This window comes from Canis lupus, chromosome 7 (assembly GCF_011100685.1).
Source record: "Canis lupus familiaris isolate Mischka breed German Shepherd chromosome 7, alternate assembly UU_Cfam_GSD_1.0, whole genome shotgun sequence".
NCBI lineage: Eukaryota > Metazoa > Chordata > Mammalia > Carnivora > Canidae > Canis > Canis lupus.
Genome location: NC_049228.1, coordinates 49,180,475 through 49,202,140, shown reverse-complemented (window position 1 = coordinate 49,202,140; position 21,666 = coordinate 49,180,475). Strand labels below are relative to the sequence as shown.

The following is a 21,666-nucleotide window of genomic DNA, read 5'->3' as shown; positions in this document are numbered from 1 at the left end:
AAGAATGTGGTTAGTAGAATTATACAGATATTGCTAAAATTTTAGCTAATAAAATTCATTTTCCTCAAATGTCAAGTGGTCCCTATTTGTCCATATTTAAAAATAGGTGACTAAAATACTAATTGAAAGCCCAGTATATGTGAACAAAGCTTAAGAAATAGTGAGCTTCTCTTTAAGCTTCTCTTTAAGCTATTTGGTCAAGGACTCTGTTATTTATTTATTTATTTATTTATTTATTTATTTATTTATTTATTATTAGTGAATCCCAGCTTTCTTTTATGGGGAATCTGTTTCTGTTGGGCAAGTCAATACACCCAGAAGGCAACACTCAAATCTTTTATCAGTAGTATATAGCACTAACTGTTGATTTTTTTATTTTAATAAATATGAGGAAAATGCTTATGGATTTGATCAGTCATGACAGGGTAATAGATTCCAGAAGTATTGTGCAAACAAGGCAACAGGATGGAGGAAGAGTATAGTTCACAAATCATTTAAGTAATTTGATGGTGCTTAACATCCTATATCAGAAATGAGTTACTAACACTTAAAAAAAAGATGGGAACTTACACATTAAAATGTCATATTAAAGCTTTCAGATTAACCAACCACCTTAGGAACATGGACTCTTAATCCAATGGCTCTGTATTACTGAAGATATTTCTCAAGCTTCTTTTGGATTTTCATTTGGATCTAAAAGTACTTCTTGTGGATATGCTCAATACCCTAAAGAATGAATTGTCTTGGGAAATGGGCAAAAGGCAAATTAGATTAACATGGAAGATGATCAAGCTGGAGATGCAATTCTGACCTCAAAAAATGAGTTGTTTGAAACTCATTTCAAACTTCTGAAATGAGTTTCAGGGACTTGAATGCTAGTCCAGAAGACAATTTCAGAAAAGAAATTCCAAATGCATCATGAATGCCACAGCCTCATTAGAATATATGCATCTACTCCCAAAACGACTACTTTGAAAGCCAGTTCTCACTTGGATGTATAAATTTAGGTGTGTCCGCATGGGTGGGAGTAATTAGGAGGTCCAAGTAATTTCTTTATAGACACTCTTTGGGTCAGAACACCAAGGGAGGTCAAGGAAGTCGCCCCATTTCTCACTTGCAAAAGCCTATTAAAGTTGGACCGCCTCCTGAGAATGTGGGGCTGATGACAGCAGAAGACAAGAAGGCTACTGCTTTGATAAATACCCTAAGGGGCTGCAAAATGGCAGTGCTGGGAGGCATGTGCCAAATCATGTTTGGCTTTGGCCCCATAACTTGTGATTCTGTCAAGGACTCATCACGTCAATTGGTGGAAAATGGATTACTGTCATTCTTCAAGGCACGGCACATCATTCCCCATTGATTGGCATGCCAAATCCTTCACAAAGTAATGAGTCAGGGACGATTCAAATCATCATCCAACTGTCAGCTTGATTGCATAGCCCTCTATCAATGGGATTAAACTGGTGTGGCATCCAAAATGTAATGAAAGGCATTACTTTCCTTGAAAAGTTGACAGGAAGACAGGGATGCTGGACACAGGAGGCCTAGGCATATACAAATAATAATAATAATAATAAAAATGGGGAGCGCGAATTGAAAGATAATTATAAATATATTTTTTCAGCCTCACAGGAGATGCTGTGACTAAAGGGAATTACATTTCTCTTCAAAGAGAATTAGAGCTGAAAGGGACACTGTAGAAATCATCCCATTGACACTTGTTCTCTAACAAAAAAAGAAATACGTCAAGAAAGAGAAGTGAGTCACTAAGGTTAGTTAATGAAGAGAGAATGGGAGGACAATACAAAGCATGTACTTTGGAGGAAAAAAAAGCTTGGTTTTCTATCTTAGTTCTGCTACTTACTAGTTGTTTCATCATAAACAAGTCTCTCAGCCTCTATCTCTTCACCTGCCAAATGGGGATAATTACATTACGTATGTCACATGTATCATATAGGAGGATTAAGGGAACACACCACTGAAACAATGAGAATCCTATCTCAATGTCTGCTGAGAAAAAAATATGCTGCTGTCTTGCTCAATTTGCATGAAGTACACATGAAAGATGTTCTTGTTGCAGAGGCCCAAACTGAATCTCTTATTTTTCTTTTGCCTTGGTGATCACAAGCATTTTGTCTTGGAAAAGGGGCCATCTTTGTATATATGTACCTCATAAATATTATTTTACCTAATGAAGTTTAGAGAAATCATCAATCTTGCCAAGGTCATATACCTAGTAAGAGGTTAAGGTTTTACTACCATGACTTCAAAGACTTATCTTAATCATGAGCTCTGTTGCTCCTCATGGTGACAATGTTCCTGATTCATCAACAGTAGGAAACATCCTCCCAACTTTTTCAGCAGTTGCACAGAGATCATGCTGGACCATGTATATCCTACTGTCTCATGTTCAATGTCCAATGGGTTGTACTATAAGAGACCTGCCTTGCATGTAAGTAGCTACCTATGTGATACTAAACTGGGACTCACCTGCAGATTCTGTCAACATTTATAAGGTACAGTAAACTGATTAAAGGTATAGTATTTTGGATCTTAACAAACATTTTGTTTTGTGGAGGAAGTGTTACACCTCTACTTTTATCAGCTAAGGGGATTATCTGACAACTGACTAAAGAACTAAGTATCCTCTGAGGTATTGTTAGGGTGTTGGAACCTAGAAGGGCAGGTATCATTTTATGAACAAAAACTGTTCCTGGAGTCAGATATGAGGATCACTCAGAAATGTGAATCAAAGTGAACTATTTAGGCATCTATTCCATTTTTAGAAGTCCCACCATACTCTCTGCCAGATTCTTTAGATGTGGATTCTACAAAAAAATTCTGGAAATCACATCTTTAGAGTGGCACTGGCAATTCAGAGTGTATTCAAAGAAAGGAAAGTGACCTTTGATCAGACAAGTTGAGAAAATCTTGCACATTGTGTCCCTTTTAAAGAATACCAAATACTTACTAGCATATTAAAGTCTGTAAGAAATTGTGGGGGAAAAAGAAACCTTTTAACTTTGTTCACTCCAGTATTTCTTCGCCTTCTCTGACAAGAGAAGTTCTTCCTTGTATAATGTCTACTGAAACCTATAATACGCACTGGCATACAGAAAGGGCTCAGGAAACATTTGTAAGAATGCTGTGGAATAAAGTCCCCAATGGATTAATGTCTCATGGTTGTATTACAGAAGAAGCTGATTATATATATATATATATATATATATATATATATATATATATATATTTGTACTATGGCAAGCACTAAGGAAAGAGTAGAAAACAATAAATGTGACACATGTATTGACCTCAAAGGAGTTTAGAGTTTAGTGGATAAGGCGAAAAAGTTCACAAATGACAATAGGGAAGCAGTATTACATAAATATGGAGAGCATTAGCTTTGGTCTTAGATAGAACTGGGTTCGAGTTCTGACAATTATCCCTTACTGCTGCATAGTTTAAGGCAAATTATTTAATCACTCCAAGGCTTCCATCTTCTAACCTGGAAAATGAGGTAACAGTGTTATATAGCTCATGTGAACACTGTTATTGTGTATGCAAAGGGAAAAAACAGTATCTCGTCTCACTGTTCTCCACACTGAGCTATGTTGGAGCATAGATATCATTCGAATATTTGCTGAATAAATTAATTATGGCCTAATTAATTATATATTTATAATTCCTACCTAGTACAGTCCCTTACATGGAGTAGATGTCTAAGAAAGCATTGTGGAATGTATAAAAGAATGAATCAGAGAAGCACTGTCTAAGCTCGGCACATGCAACATTCTATTCTCTGGGTACATAATTTCCCTGCCTTGCCACTGCATTTTTAACCATGCTTATTATATATGAGCATCTGGGAATATCCACCTTTTTCTATAATCCCCTCTGGTAGCTTTGTAATGTGTAAGCTTGGCTGGGCTGATCTACCATAACCCTCTTCCCTGTATGTTTCCAGTTAGTGTGCGCCAAAAGATACTCCTTCTACCACCACTCCCCTGCCATATTTGCAGGATGAAAGTAAAGCAGCAGCCACTCTGTACCTAATACATGTCACTTAATTTCTTTTTTGTTTTTAAGATTTATTTATTTGAGAGAGAGAGAGAGAGAGCACACAAACAGGAGGGGCAGACGGAAAGGGAGAAAGAGAATCTCAAGGAGACTCCACACTGAACACAGAGCCCCATGCAGGACTCTATCTAATGATCTGAGATCATGACCTGAGCTGAAACCAAAAGATGGATGCTTAATTGACTGTGCCAGCCAAGCGCCCCATGTTACTTAACATCTAACTCCCATCTTCATGTGGGTGGAGATGGGCCTTCAACTGTGCTCTTCTCCTGGATCCCCTTTCAGTTACTCTGGCTTCTGGCCAGGTTATACTTAGCTCCATGATGCACACCAATTTTTCCTGCTACTTTTAAAATTAAAAGTAGCAAAAATTGCCATGAGTTTTAGCCCTTCCTTGAGAGTTCCAGCTCAAATTGCACAGAATCTTTCTAAACAGCCTATGTTTCCTCTCTGGTGAGGAGAACATAGGGAAATTTATTTGGCTCTTAGGAATATTATTAGGGTGCTGAGGACCTTCTTTTCACATATATTCATACAGTCCTAACCAGAGAGACAACAGGGCCACTGTAAAGCTCAGGCAGAGAGATGGGATCTAGTCCCAGCTGTCAACATACCAGCCCTGAGGTTGTGGTACATCAGTAATTCTGTGAGTGGCAGTTTCTGCTTTAGTCAGTGGAAGATGTCAGTTCTTCCCCTGCATAACTCATAAAGCTACTGTAGAGAGAAACTACTACATTGAAAGTTAACATACCTTGAAAAAAAATAGACAAATCTCCGATATTTATAAGTGTTAATTATTCTTTTGGCATTCTTTTTCTTTCAAATTTATCATTTAGTGAGCACTTACTTTATATCATGCACCATGCTGAGAATACATTTCATGTTTTCATTTATACCCTGGAGAATGGGCCTTCTTCTCCCTATTATACTTATGAGAAAATAAGCTAGAACTCAGGTTAATTAGATAACTATCTCAGAGTTTTAGACTGGCCTATCCAACTACACAGTCAGAGCACCTATACAATTCTCTATAGTATATAGAACACATTAAAAAATTGTGCAGGCTTTGTTTTAATGTTGAAAATATGGTGAGTTACCTATATTAGTCGTATAATAGCTATGTTATGTAAAGTTGTTTATAATACACTTTATTTAACTGTATAATGCTGTAATACTAAAAATGAAAAAGTATTGCATATCATTTGACAGTTTGACTCTAGGCAATAGAAATTGCCAAATCACATGGCTTACATCAGAGATTTTTCAGACTTAGGAAAGGTTAGTGTGACTGACAAATACTTTAAAGAACTATCCCTGAGGCACCAACCATCTATCAATCAAAAACTCAGTTGATATTTAAGAGCACCTATTTACCTTCAAGCAATATTATTATAATTAGAGAAAATTGAAAGTAAGAATTTTAATATGGTAAATAGTAAATGTGGATTAAATCACTTGATATGTCTTAAAAGGTGATAATAAGGTTAAGATTTTAAGTTTCGGTTTTGAAAATCAGCATGTCATATTGATATATAATTGCTATTGGCTAAAGGTGCTTCAGAAAATATTTAGAATCTGAATGTGAAGAAAGATTAGAGTTTGACTGGAATAATAAAATTATTCATGCAGATAAACATATTTTCTATGTGAATATAAATGTATGTGGGGTATATGCCTGTTTACATAGAAAATATGTGTTGTGTGCATGTGTGTGCACGTGTATTTATGTGTTTACCCAAAAAGCTGTTATCAAATCAATGTATGTTTTGTGATGTAACTTAGAGTTGAGGGAATTTGATAATGTATTTAAAGTGTTGTTAATTTTAAATCTTGCAAACTTAAGCCAAGACTCCAGACAGGTAAAATATTCTAGGTAAACAGTTAAAAGAATTGAACAATGTGGATAAGTGCAAACAGGTCAACACAGTAAAACTGCTTCATTTTAGAATATGAAATCTAAGATTTCACAGAATTTAAGTTAACTAAAATGTCAGTAAGTAAGCTCCATAAATGGTGAATGTGAGGGTAGAACAATAATCTTTGATATTGAGAGGGAGAAAAAGATAGGAGTCAAAGGGAATAAACTAAAATCATTAATTTTTTAAAGGTATTTGAATGGGCAACTTTTATTTCCATAATAAAATGAAATTGCAACTCTGGAATAACTACTACATAAAATATTGAGAAGTAATTGTAGCAATCAGAACAATCGGTCTATGAAAATAAGTAAATGAAAAATGATGTGAATTGCAAGCCTAGGCAGAAAGAGCAACCAAGATAGATCAATATGGAAAGAAAGAAAGAAGAAAGAAAGAAAGAAAGAAAGAAAGAAAGAAAGAAAGAAAGAAAGAAAGAAAGAAAGAAAGAAAGAATAACATTATGTATGAGTTAATAAAAAGACCCCAACAAATCATACACAGCACACAATGGTTATGTAGATAATTCACTTGTTAGAGTTTATGACTTGGTGAAAATGGGAGAGATTATACAAACACATGTGGAATAAGATACTTTTAAAGAAAACGTTTAGAATAGGATGAAAGAAATTTATTCCAAATTAGAAATAGGAGATTTCACTGAGACTTATAACAGCTAAATAAATTCTAGTGAAATTATGCTCCTGACTGAGCAGTTATTAGACTTTAGGGCAAGTATGTGTATGTTCCCAACACTGGTGTATATATGGTTTTGGTAATACAGGATGTACATAAGTTAAATAATGTTAATGTAAACATTGAAGTAACTAACAGGAAGCTCTCAGGTGAATAGAAAACACCAGACCTAATCGGTGACTGAATTCTTAGAACTATGAAACATGCTTGGGAACGTATGTTTGGGTTGCACAAGTCGAGAACGTTCTTATATTCTCTTTGGTGCAACATTATACCCTTCAATGTATATGGTAGGATTTCTTTTGGTTGTCTATAAACATTATCTCTTTCCAACTCAAGATAGGAAATGCATTTTGAGACTGAGAGCTTGGAGCCAGGCCTGGGTAGAGTTCCATCTGGAACCAAACATTTTGCTGATGGGTATCTGGATTCCAATCCAAAGAAGGATAAATCTGAAAAAGTTATACACCACTTGCCAATAGTGTTAGTCCATGGTCTGGTGAGAAAAATGAATTATGTATTCTCCATTTTCTCTCTTCCACCTACTTTTCTTTATTTTCTTTCTTTCCAAACTCCTAAGGATCTGCCCTCCAATGTTTCTTAGCAAAGTTTTGGATATTAGAAAAAGAGACTTCAGTATTACTTGAAATTACCATTGTACAGTTCTCAAGTGAAATTTTAATTTTTTCTTCTAGTAATAAATTTAAACTTAACTGATGAAAAGATTTCATGTATCATTAGCAGAGAATTTACAGGAGTGAATTTAGACTTTATATTGTCCACAAAATCTTCATATCTGAGCTATACAGAACACCTATCAGACCCTCCAATCAAGCCCTTTACTCACCTGGGCACAGCCCTACCACACAAACGGTGACGTGGTTGGAAGGCCTAAGCCACCATGGTGCAAGAGCAACATGCAGTGAATATTATCAAATCTCAGGCTTGAATGCTTGCTAGTTTGGTACACCCAGCATGTTTTTAAATTTAAGCAAATAGTCATGGAAAGATCAGTCAAAATGTGAAGTAAATAGAGGGCCTTTACTATTAAGTGCAGTCCCTCTCCATGCTGAATTCCCTAGGATTTTAAGGCCTCATACTGCATGGTAGCATGGTCCAGACAACCTTGGCATTTTGGGTGTGGGGTGGGAAGGAGGGTGCTGTTGTTGTTTTTAACCTCCCTCCTTAACATATCCTTTGATTCATCCCCTCAAGGTCTTTCATCTGGTGATGGAAGGATATACATAACTATTCTCAGGCCAAGTGTTATGGGTTAATAGTGGCTTCAGTAAACCCCACCTTGATAATGACTTTCAGGACCAATAAGGGATACAATACATTAGTTATATCTTATGATAGCAGAGATGAGTGCAACTCACACCATAAAGTCAGGTATTTACTTCACTTAGGTTTAAAGCTGGACCAGGTTTCATATGCACATATAATCAGAGTGTACAGTTCAAAGTCACTTTGTATGTCCACAGCTCTCAAAAAATTCCCCTTTCCTTTGCCTGATGGATAAGAAATAGCCTGCTACATTTTTCTTAACTAAGGGTCTCACACATTGGCAATTTTGTCAACCTAGATGTAAACACCACTGCCACGTCCGAATCATAATAAATTTTGTTTACTGTAGTTAGACATTGGGTTTGCTTACATTTTAGTTAAAACAGCTGAAGATTTATCCTTCTGTCAGAGCCACTGGAAAATTGAGAGTCTTGTGCAAGTTGTAAGCTTTCTGCTTAATCTTCTGGAAACTTTTCCAATTTTCCTTTAATAACACCAGGAGGCCAGTGGTGTGCCACTTATAGATGGAGGGGGAGGAGTTCTCCATCCCAGTCCCCCTCCTTTACTCAGCTGACAGGCTCTACAAAAATGAAATGCAGTAATATACATTAGCACTAACTTATACACCAGGCTGTCACCATCAGGTAAAATTGATCACAAATTACTGATTACCGAATGAGGAAAGTCATCAGTTATATTGTACTTGATTACTTTCTCATAAGAGGAATATATTACTGAATATGGTAAGACTACTCATGCATAAGAATTTGGAAGTGACACCCCAGCAGCCTGCACTTAGGAGGGAAGGAGAATTGTGCTGAGGAAGTAGGCTCTGAGTTCCTTATATAAATTGTTTTAAATCAGTTATTAAATCATGATAAAGATTGTGATGTATACTTGAAAATTTTTCAACTGTTTTCCTGGTTGAAAACTTGTAAATCACACATTCGTCCCTCTACGAACTGCCATGGTCACTTATATCAGCTATACTTCCTGAGGGAAAGAACTCTGATAGTGGTCAAGGTCACAAAACTAGGCCAATCTAGTTGATGAGATTCTTGCCAAAACAAGAAATAACATTTTTTTCTGTGACTCACTTTCTCCTTGAAGACCCTTTCTGATTTGCCTTATCTCTCCTTGCTCTTCCTTCCTATGTCATGATAGTTTTGAGACATAATGGAAACTGCCTCTCCTTTACAAGAGGGTTGTCTATCTTTGGAAGTCCACATGGGCTAGGATGGGGGTCATAAGTTAGAACCTAAGCATGAAAAAAAAAAAAAAAAGTGAAGGAAATACTAACCTACACACACTGTCTAACCAACTTACCAGGAATATGGGACTGAAATATTCTCTTATGATAGAGTGTGCATTTGTCCACATTCTGACAGTTTTATCATTGGCAACCGATGGCAACTTACTGAAATTCAGGCTCTGGGAAAAGAAACTGACCATATAAAAGAAATACAAAGTTAGGTTGACATCTCACTACTTACACCAAAATAAAGTCAAACTGAATAAGGCATGGCTTTTTTTTTTCCCAAATTGGGGTATATGATGAGTCTCAGGGATAAGTAGAGGTGTAGAAGGAAATATGAGAAGTCAAAGAATTAACAGAAAATATCTTATTGGATTGTCTATTTTACACTAAGATTTGGTATCCTTGCAGCTTTTAAAATACTTAGGCTAATGTCTTATTTTTATTCAAATACAGAGAGCAATATGCTTTTATATTCAGGGAGTGATTAAAAATATTTCATTTTTATGTTATATGCCCTTCAGGCCCTCCCCTTCGTCAGATTATCAGCATAGTTGGTGCTATGTGAACACAGTTTGCTCTGCTGAGAAAAGATTATACCACCAATACTGACCTTGTTTTTGGCTGTAGACTGCAAGCGATATTTAGTTCTTGGTTTTCAGCTGGAGTCACCAACACCTAGAAACTACACAAAAGGGAGAATACTAGGAAGACCATATTCATTGACTAGTGTGAGCCTGGGTACTTTCACAGTTATTGACCATACTCTTTATTGTCGATGGTCAGATATTGTCAGCTCCTCCCAACACGTATTAACTTCTCCAGAGCATTCCTATTTTCTAGTCAAAGCTTTATTAACAAATGGATGGTCAACTAAAACCACCAAACTTCCTGACTGAATTGGTTCACTGCCTATAGATTCATGATACAATTTCATCCACAAGTATGCTTGTTTTTCTTTTTGTTTTAATATAGACACTATCTAGAAATAAGCCCAAATCTTAATCTGGTTCCAGAAAATGGATATTTGACTACTAGATTTCCCCTGTTGACCCCAGTTCTAGCACCACACCCTTACAAATAATCATGGCCCGCTCCATTCTTACTAGGAACAACTGTCCAGTTCAACTCAGAATCCTACAGCTCTGATACTTGTGACACCTACAGAACACATCTTCCCAAACAGAGGGAAGACAGCCTCTTTTCAGATCATGTGCCATATGATATTTAAAAAAAAAATCTACATTATGTATGTTTAATTTTTATGGTGGAATTTGAAAGAGAGATTCATTGTAATTTAGAACTTTGGGTTGATGCTTATATTTCATTATAAATGTGTCAGAATCATTTTATAGAAAAAAAAAAAACCAATAACCCCAACCATTTAATCATCAAAGCTGGTTGTTTATAACAATAGGATATTTAATGTTATAGGACGGAAAACAAATGTCATGCAATGCATTTTTTTCTTTGCCTGAGCTTTAGTCTTCAGTAAGATCTGACAAATATTGGCATTATATGTCACTAAGAAGTAAAAGATCATGCTCTGACCTTCAAGAATCCCCACAATATGTACATTATGTTGATGTGCCCTTTGTTTTGTCTATCTTGGTTTGCTTTGGCAGCCTCTGCAATTTCAGGATAAGCGAGGTTGTTTTACCAAGTTTTCGATGGCATCATTTTAACCAAGAAATTAACTAAAGGCAAAGACGACTTCTACTATTTATTTCACTTTGACACAGCTTGAAGACTAGACATTGAGAAGGGTATAAGCCACAAATGGCTCAGATGCTCATCTAGGATTATTTGAGAACCACAATGCCTTCACTAAAACAGGTGTAAACTTAAAAAAGAAGGTCACCATTTTTGTTTCTTCTTTTGCATTGGTCATTTACTCACATATCAAAAATGTGCACCACTTTTAGAGTTCCAGTCACATTTCTCCTGATCTCTAGAGACATGCCCCCACAACCACTGCTACATTCACCTCCTCTTTCTTTAAACTTATAAAGTTCTTTTAACCTGCATTGTACAATTTATCATTTAATTATATTTGCCTTGTTTTTTTGTCAGTGATTTTGTCTCCCCAGGTAGAGGTCAAGCACATTAAGATGAGTAACCACATTTCTTCTTTCCTAGTACATGACATGGCACATGGCATACTCTTAATAAAACAGTTCTATTGGGTTTATTACTTAAGTACAGATTCATTTTAAAAGCAGACAGATAAAAAATAAAATATAAATATTAATAGATCCCTGCTTTCTCTTATGAAGTCAGAAAACTTACCTTTAATATTAACTGTATATTTTTACTTTTCAAAGTAATTTTACGTCTCATATGATTGATCATCGTAATTGCCTCAAAGATAAACAGAACTGACATAGTGTGTGAGCATGTGTTCACACACATGAGTGACAGAGGCTAAAGCCAAAGACTCATAATTCTTAGCTGATATGCTTGACTCTAAATCATACTGGCAAAATTTGCTATTCATTTAGGAAAAATACCACTTTTGATTTTGTCAGCTAACAACATCATTAAGAAAATATTACTGAAATACAATGGAAAATAAGAGGTTTCACTGAGTTTCGTAGACCAAAGAAATCATTCCCCTTGCATTCATAAAGTAGTGAAGTAATGGATAACACAAGGGTTAAAGTATAATTACTGAAAGAAAACTAAGTTAGTGGGAGTAAGAGAATTAGTGTCAGTTTTGCACATCTCTGTTCTGAGCATCTGCAGTCTCAAGAATACCAAGGAGTTAATTTCAAGCATCCCTTCCAGCCTAATACTTTTGATTAACCTCTTCCCAGAATTGATAATTAGGAGCAACTTTTTTATCATCCAATTCTATTATCTGTGTCTACTGTGTTATTTGGGCCTTGGCATAATGCTATTATTTAAGTAGATATCTGAATTGAGGCAGTGTTTATTATCAGTTCCTAGGATAGTTCACCTAGTTTGTACTTTAATTGTTTGGCTCATCTATTCATACATATTTTAAAAGCTAATTGGTGATCATATTACTTGTTTAAGAAATCAAAACATGTTTCTTGAAGACATAAAGGCAAGTTTAATCTAATTCTACTGAAAGAAAAATAGCTCCACTCCTCTTCAAAGTTGGAGAGTGTTTTGATCAGTTAGTATTTATTGAGCACATCTTCAGTGCTCTAGGATACTATAGGAAGTATGTTGAGAAATATAAAAAATATAAAAAGGAAAGAATCCTGCCTTCAAATGCCCAACAACTGTGCTAGGGAGTAAAGCATGTAGAGATGCACAACTAGCTGACAATGTAAAGCCTTACATAATAAACACCAAATTTCCCAATTTCCACGGAGTAAATGTTCCCACATTGGTTGATTTCAAGCAAACATGAGGTCACTGGACACTAGGTTGTGGAGATCTGCATAAAATAGGTTCTGGCAAGCCAGTTCAATGAACTCCAGTCCACCAGCCCTCCTGTAGGAGTCTAATTCAAGCAAGGATCTCTTGGGCCAATGTGATCTAGTATGTTCTGTGGAAAAATACCATTCCTATCTCAGAACGACAGGGGTATATGAATGGGGGATAATTGATGTGAAAGTATTCCTGATAGGAGAGATGATATAATGAAAGGTCCAGGGGCTCAAAGACAACAATAGGCTTGGGGAATAGAAATACATCTAGTTAGCATAGCATACAAGGATCTTAGAGAGTAGGGAAGAGATTTGAGGGGAACTATTTTTTTGTTTTGTTTTGTTTTTAAAGATTTTATTTATTTATTAGAGACAGGGAGAGATAAAGGCAGGGACACAGGCAAATGGAAAAGCAGGCTCCATGCAGGGAGCCCACCACGGGACTCGATCCCGGGTCTCCAGGATCATGCCTCGGGCTGAAGGCAGCGCTAAACCACTGAGCCACCGGGGCTGCCCTGGGAGGAACTATTGAGTGGTTTGGATTGTAACCTGTATGTTTGTCTTTCCAAACAGGTGAATAATACATGTGTCTATGAAGAAATTTAGAAAAATATTGACAAATACTAAATACATTTTTCTAAATATTAATTTGATGATTGTAACTGTGTCATTAAGAATTTTTTGAAGGTTCGAAATTACCAAGAATATTTGTATAGAGAGTTCTCCAAATTATAGGAGATCCCAGAAATACAAAATTACACTAGGAAAAGAAATATCTTTTCAGCCAAATTAGATTACATTCTTACAGCAGTTATATTCAGTAGCATATTGGAGCTGTAAGATTCTTTTGGTTTTTTTTTTTTTTTTTTAATTTCCCTCCAAATAAATCTATGTTCTGCCCTAAAGAACTTTAACTCCAACTCTTCTTCATGGCAGAATCCACTGTTACAGTATTATTCCAAAATATTTCCATTTTTGTCAGAATCCCTACAGATAAGGCTTCTATTTTGATAATTCATGTGGCTGGATATCAAACAGCTGCCAGGATATCTACCAACATCTGCTGTTCAGTTTTTATCAGTTTGTCCCATCTGGCCTACATTCAACAGGACCCAAATCAAGACTGAACAAAATCACAGGACCTTCAAAAGCAATTTCATGTTATTTTTGGAAGCATTGAGTATTCTTTCTCAGTTGTTAGAGTCAGGAACTATGTTGTCTATCATCCTGTAGACAACTCTGAAACTTTTCAGATTAAACTTCTCAACACTCTTCCCTCCACCAAATGTTAATATTTCTAAAATACATGTTTGTACTGGCTTTTGTTTGACTCAGAAATGTTCAATGTAATTAAAGAATAGTAAATTATTATTAATCATGATGACTAAATACATTTTAACTGTTAATTTAATTTCTACACAATTTTTCATCTTGGGCATTTAAAAATTTTTCCCAGGACTCCTTGCATCTATCCTTCCTCCCACTCAGTCCCATGCAGAGTTTTTCTGATAATATCTTTTCCTCATGCTTCACAGTACAACTTGTTATTAAGGATCTTCTATCTCTGCCCACACCTATTGAGAAAATAAAAGAGGCCAGTATAGTAAATACGTCAAATACCCAGTAACATAAAAATTCACTCTTCTTTGAGTCCACCATTTTTCAGCTTCTCGTGGGTTAATTCCTCTTCTGTAAGCCTTTGTAGCACATGCTCATTCCAGTGTCTCCATGTTTAATACATTCCTGGCATTCTACTTACTTAAAAAAATATATATATATATATATAAAATATATATAAAAATATAAATATATATTATAATATTATATATAGATAATATATATAAATATATAAAATATATAAATATATATAAAAATAAGATATATAGTCTCATTTTTAAATGAAGAGACAGAGACAAGAAAGCAAATGATCCTCCAAAAGTAAATCAGTGGCAGAACAATGATGAAATCAAGAACATTTGATTCAACAAACCCAGCTATTCCAAGAACTTTCTTGGATATCAGTAGCAGCACAGTATGTTTACTAAAGCAGAGTGGAGACATGTTTTTCACTTCAAAGAAAAGTATGGCAGGCAAATCAGAAGATGAGGGCATAAATGAATTATTTTATCCATGTTATTTTTTATAAAATCATGATGAAAAGAAATAAAATATAATTTGAAAAGAACGGCTTTACAGTTGTACCATATCTTTCCTTGTAAAAGGTCTAACCAGAGAAAACACACACATTTCCACCGTGTCCTTAAACTGAACTGAGATAATTTTTCTATAATAATGTCCCTAAAACAATCCATCTTCCTATAGCACTTGTAAAGTATTGTTTTCTATGAATGTTCAAGTGAATTTCTATAATTTTCTTCCATATTGATCTACCAATGGTTTGGTGGAACCAACAATTTTGATTAGGTTCTCCTCCATAAGGGATTAAGGGTGATAAGCCAAGAACCATTAGAGTCAAACAAAGTGGGTGATCTGGTTTCTAACTCTCACCCTCATAAATTCCCTTCAGCATCACCCACAGGTAACCAGGATTCAGGAATTTTTTGCCCAATTTGGCCCAAGCCCATTTCCAAGGTCTGTAGGTGCCTCTCCCTCAGGTTTCTCCTCCTGGGTCCAGGTGTAATCCCATCTTCATCCTAGCCCAGGATGGTCCAGGACTGAGGACAGAATTTGGATGCGCAGATGAGTTGTCCACATAAGCACAAGGGTCTCTGTAGTGCAGAACAGATCTGAGGATGGGCATAAAAGAACCTAAGTCAAGGGTATAAATATCCAGGGGCTGGAGCTAGGGCCAGATCTCCCTACACCATCACATTTTGTATAAATCCAAGAAGTCTGAGAATTCAACATTCAAATCTGATACTTCTGGTCTTTAACATATTTACCACACTGTTTCATTCATTTACTTAGTTTTTGAATACTTAGATATGTGGTATGAACAACTTCCTTTGCATTCTTTCACCAGCCCTGCAAATATTAAACACAGGCCTGCCCTCTACCTTCAACCCACAATGTCAGGTGATTTAATCAAGGTCATCAAGAATGGACTAGAATTCTTATTCAAAATAATTATTATTTAAGGATTTTTAGGCAAAACTCAAATTTATGATTATAGAGCATTTTAAGCTCCCTTTTCTTTCCCAATTTTGCTGTCAACACTGATCCATTTGTTGATATGATGTCAAATTTCCACTTCATTCATTCTATAAAGACTCCAAAACAGAATAATCCTTCAGTTTCTTTCTACTATACCCATTCCAAAAAAGTAGCAAATTTAGCCTAGCTCTCCATTTCTCTTTATAGAGCTATGGTATTTTTATTGCTATGAGAAATTTACATGCCACTTTCAAAGTGCTAATTCTTACTCAAAATAGCTTTGGCATAGTGTTATGCAAGATTTTTCCTCAAAAGGAAATGCTGAATCTACAGATCCAGTATGGGGAATTTCGAGGTTGTGCCCAGTGACTTTACTATGTCTGCCAGGGAAGTCCTTCTTACTATTCAAGAGCAATTTCATCTTTGGTTTGAGCAGAACTTTTGTAGCTTAATGGGTGATAATTTCCCCCTGTCAGACATCTCATATTCTGTATGCCCCTCATCTGGCCTGTGTCACATAAAGAGGAGGGAATGTAATTTCCACCCACCTGTAGAAAACAGCTAAGTTTTATTTCCTATGCGGTGCCTAATACACTGCCCCGTGAAAGGAATTCATTATCCACAGAAGAAGTAATTATCCTCAAGTAGAGTGGAGTTGAAGCACATAAACTTTTAACTCTGACAGGGATGTGTTTGAAGGCTGGCTCCCCCAACCCTTACATACTATATGATCCCTGGCAAATTGCTTAATGTCTCAAAGCTTCCAGTTTCTCATCTGTAGAGCAGAAATAATATGCCTATCTTATAGAGTAATTGTGAAGATCAGATGAGACAATATATATACAGTTTCTGGCATCTGATGGGCATTCAATAATTACTATTATTATTCAAGCATCTAAATAATTACCATCATCTTGCTGTTAATTTTTTTACTTCATCAGTCACTTCTTTGTGAATGATTCCTTTGTGACCTCAAGTCTTTTCTCTCTAATCAGGCACCTCCACTCAACTGTCTCAGCATTAACTCGATCTATTATGTGTATTACAAAACAACCTCAGTTTTAAAAAAGCTTCAAATGTAAAAAAAATATAGATACACTGTTTGACTTTTTTAAAGCTGTAATAAAGAATATATGAAATTTATAGTGAAAATTTCTCTCCTCCCACATTTTTCCTAAATTCCCAGCTAAGCATGGTTACAATCAGGTATGTTTTCTCAATGTCATTTTTGATTCTTCTCTTACATTTTTCCTGTGTATGCAAACTATAACTAAACCCTCGCTTTTGTGCTTTGTAAATGCATCTTATGCCGGTTGCTTCTCTTTAATTTCCTTTCTATTAATACTTCTCTAGGTCCTCACCATTGCACATTTACTGAAACACCTCCCTAATACCTGATCCCCCTCATTTTCCTCCTTCCTCCCCCATGTTACTCCCCTATGCAGGGTTCTATTGCTGACTGTGTCCAGTAGGCAATAGTAGGTAGACTAATTAGTAGGTAAACTAATCTACTCAGTTTTCAAGATCCTTTGGTAGCTATACACACCTTTCTTATTCATCTAATGTATTAAAACATAGATGATAATTTTACACAAAGTAGGTGTTTGTTTGGTTTTACTTTTTTCACCAAGATACTTTGTTTATGCTGTTCCCTCTTATTATGAGTTTAAATGTGTTCCCCCAAATTTCCTAGTCTGAATGAAATTCTAGCCCTCAGTATCTCAGAACACAATTGTATTTGGAAATAAGCTCTTTACAGAAGTAATCAAATTAAAATGAGGTCTTTAGGGTGGACCCTGATCCAACATAACTGGTATCTGTATAAAAAGAAGAAATTTGGAGACAGACATGCACGCAGGTAGGACACCATGCGAACAAGAAGGCAAAGACAAGATGATGCTTCTATGAGTCAGGGAGCTCTAAAGATTGTTGGCAAACCACTAGAAGCTAGGAAAGGTGCATGGAACTGATTTTCCTCACAGACCTTGTCTGCAGCTAGTACTAGAACCTTCTCTCTTCCTCCAGCTTTTGGCAATAAAAAGGATGCCTTGACTTGCAATAGCTGTCTTGTGACCCAGAAGCCCCAAATATGAGAACAGATGACTAATGTGCCAACAAGAATGGGAGAACAAGAACATGAGTCCTTAAAAAAAATAAAAATAAAAATAAAAAAAAGAACATGAGTCCTTGATGGCATGCCTGGTAGCCAAACTAATGCCAGCAAATGCTAATTAATCTCCAGACCTCTTTTTACATGAAGAAAACCAAACTTTGTTGGTTTCTGTCATTTTGGTGAGCGCATGCCCAGCTGATGATATACCAGGAGAGTTAATTATATGAAGGTCTTGCTTACTTTCCATGGCTGGGACTTTCTTCTCCTGACATTTAGTAGATACTCAGTAGATAAATGCTAATGTTCTTCATTTTGTGTTATATTTTTTATGAAGCTGTTAACATCTGACCAATGTGGGTTTATTTATCTTATATAAATATGGATAATCTGGCAATAAAATATTTATTATTTCAGTTGTGGTAGCCACTAGTGCTGTTCTCCAAATATTTTCAAGTTCCATCATTCAAGCACCATGACAGAACTGTATTTTTCTACCCCATATTAAGTTAAACATGACTATAAGACTTGTTTCAAGAAATATGAGTGGAAATGATGTGTCACTTCCAGGTGGAAGCATTAAGAACCAAAGCACAATTCATGATGATTTCTTTTGCTCTATTCTGGCAACTGGAAATGATCCAGACAGGAGCTGCCAGTACCCTGTGTCCCAGAATAAAGATGGTGTGGAGCAAAGTTTTTTCCTGACCCCCAATGGATATTTAATGTGAGTAAAAAGTTAACCCTGCTGTTTTAAGCCACTGGGATTTTTGCTACCACAGAATAACCTAGCCTGACTAGTATATAAAACCACCTTATCTTGTGAAACAAGATTTCAGGTTGATTTGAACACTAAAACCTCCTATGGCCACCATTTTGGCTTCAGTGATCTGTGATTTAGGTTTCTTTCTATGTCTTTTATTAACATTCATATAGTTTTGTAATACTATATGGCTCTCACCCAGAATGGTTATGAATAATTTTATGACTTTATTAACCCAGGTCCTGCCCTCGAGGCACTTATGAGATGTATAGTGTATTGAGTTTCTCTATAAATATTCAGCACATGCACAAACCACTGGCAAAATGTAAAGCAACAACAGCACAAAAAGAAAAATTACCAAACACATTTAGAAACTGAAGACTTAAGGAAGAACAAAAAGGGGGAAAACAATTTATTTTTCAACACTTTCAGCCTTCAATTCCACAAAAGCCTTCTTTTTTTATGTGTTACTGTGTTATTAATAGTCATATCTGGTTTCAGAGCACCAATAGCAAAATCACAAGGTCAACAAGGTTTGTGTTACTGCCTCAAGTCTTGGCAGTGGTTAACTGCTTCTCCATATCCCCGAAACTTTCTCCAATCTGTAGCCCTTGTTCCAAATCCTTTCTCCTAGTGTCTATTGTTATTCCTTTATCAAAATCAGACATTGAGGGCAAAGACATCCATGGCTTCATATCCATTATTTGCATTTTGAATTCTTCCTGCAATCATGACTTGATGGGTCCTGTCCCCATTTTAATGGTCTAAACTCCTAATGATCTGGAAGAGATGAAACTATGAGTGTTGTTGGGAAAGTTTGGTCCTTACCTCTGAAATCATTCAATGGTTCCTTCCTCCAATACGTAATTGTAACTTTTTTCAAACTACACTAACCAGCGGACACCACAGAAATAATAACTCCTAACAGTATTATCAAGGGCTTTCTATGTGCCAGGCACTTTTCAGGACATTTCCGATGCATTAACCCATTCAATCTTACCAACTATCTATCTGGTGGGACAAATAACATTATCCTCTTTTTTTAGAGGTCAGTCAAGTAAATTGGACCAAGGATATATATTTAATTTCTGCTGTATTCTGCCTCTCTGTTATTTTACATGTAACTCAAATGGAGGCTATTATTCATAGCCTTAGCCCAGGTTAGTATAGAAGATGAAGGATAAGAGAAAGGTTATCTTTTTTTTTTTTTAAGATTTTATTTATTTATTCATGAGAGACACACAGAGAGGCAGAGACACAGGCAGAGGGAGAAGCAGGCTCCCTGCAGGGAGCCTGATGTGGGACTCGATCCCGGGTCTCCAGGATCACACCCTGGGCCTAAGGCAGTCACCCAACCACTGAGCCACCCACGGGTCCTGAGAAAGGCGATCTTTAATAGATTTTCTGTTTCACTTCTCTTTTCCTTGCCCTTCTGCTATAGACTGAATATGTTTCCCCAAAATTTGCATGTTGAAATCTAATCTCTAATATGATGGCAATTGGAGGTGGGGCCTTTGGGAGGCAATTAGGTCATGAGTGTGGAACCCTCATGAGTGGAATTAGTAGTGCTCTTATAAAAGAGTCCTCAGAGTGATCTCTTCATCACTACCACCATTTGAGGACACAGCAAAGAGAACTGTGTAGGAACCAGGAAGCAATCCCTCACCAGCCATTGAATCTGCTTACAACCTGATCTTGGACTTGTCAGCCTCCAAACTGTGGGAAAAAAAAAAAAAAATTCTGCTCTTATAAGACACTCATTTTTGGTATTTTATTTTTTATTTTTTATTTTTTTATTGGTGTTCAATTTACTAACATACAGAATAACACCCAGTGCCCGTCACCCATTCACTCCCACCCCCCGCCCTCCTCCCCTTCTACCACCCCTAGTTCGTTTCCCAGAGTTAGCAGTCTTTACGTTCTGTCTCCCTTTCTGATATTTCCCACACATTTCTTCTCCCTTCCCTTATTTTCCCTTTCACTATTATTTATATTCCCCAAATGAATGAGAACATATAATGTTTGTCCTTCTCCGACTGACTTACTTCACTCAGCATAATACCCTCCAGTTCCATCCACGTTGAAGCAAATGGTGGGTATTTGTCATTTCTAATAGCTGAGTAATATTCCATTGTATACATAAACCACATCTTCTTTATCCATTCATCTTTCGTTGGACACCGAGGCTCCTTCCACAGTTTGGCTATCGTGGCCATTGCTGCTAGAAACATCGGGGTGCAGGTGTCCCGGCGTTTCATTGCATTTGTATCTTTGGGGTAAATCCCCAACAGTGCAATTGCTGGGTCGTAGGGCAGGTATATTTTTAACTGTTTGAGGAACCTCCACACAGTTTTCCAGAGTGGCTGCACCAGTTCACATTCCCACCAACAGTGTAAGAGGGTTCCCTTTTCTCCGCATCCTCTCCAACATTTGTTGTTTCCTGCCTTGTTAATTTTCCCCATTCTCACCGGTGTGAGGTGGTATCTCATTGTGGTTTTGATTTGTATTTCCCTGATGGCAAGTGATGCAGAGCATTTTCTCATATGCATGTTGGCCATGTCTATGTCTTCCTCTGTGAGATTTCTGTTCATGTCTTTTGCCCATTTCATGATTGGATTGTTTGTTTCTTTGGTGTTGAGTTTAATAAGTTCTTTATAGATCTTGGAAACTAGCCCTTTGTCTGATATGTCATTTGCAAATATCTTCTCCCATTCTGTAGGTTGTCTTTGAGTTTTGTTGACTGTATCCTTTGCTGTGCAAAAGCTTCTTATCTTGATGAAGTCCCAATAGTTCATTTTTGCTTTTGTTTCTTTTGTCTTCGTGGATGTATCTTGCAAGAAGTTACTGTGGTCGAGTTCAAAAAGGGTGTTGCCTGTGTTCTCCTCTAGGATTTTGATGGACTCTTGTCTCACATTTAGAACTTTCATCCATTTTGAGTTTATCTTTGTGTATGGTGAAAGAGAGTGGTCTAGTTTCATTCTTCTGCATGTGGATGTCCAATTTTCCCAGCACCATTTATTGAAGAGACTGTCTTTCTTCCAATGGAT

The 21,666-nt window shown here is 36.4% G+C and overlaps 1 long non-coding RNA gene across 1 annotated transcript; it reads right to left on the bottom strand.

Moving 5' to 3' along the window:
- Positions 1-8,392: 8,392 nt before the first annotated feature.
- Positions 8,393-9,918, bottom strand: LOC119876412. Its single transcript, XR_005361692.1, has 3 exons — positions 9,845-9,918; positions 9,303-9,420; positions 8,393-8,556 (listed from the first exon to the last, which is right to left on the bottom strand). It is a non-coding gene; the product is annotated as an uncharacterized LOC119876412 (long non-coding RNA).
- Between the last annotated feature and the right edge of the window lie 11,748 nt (positions 9,919-21,666).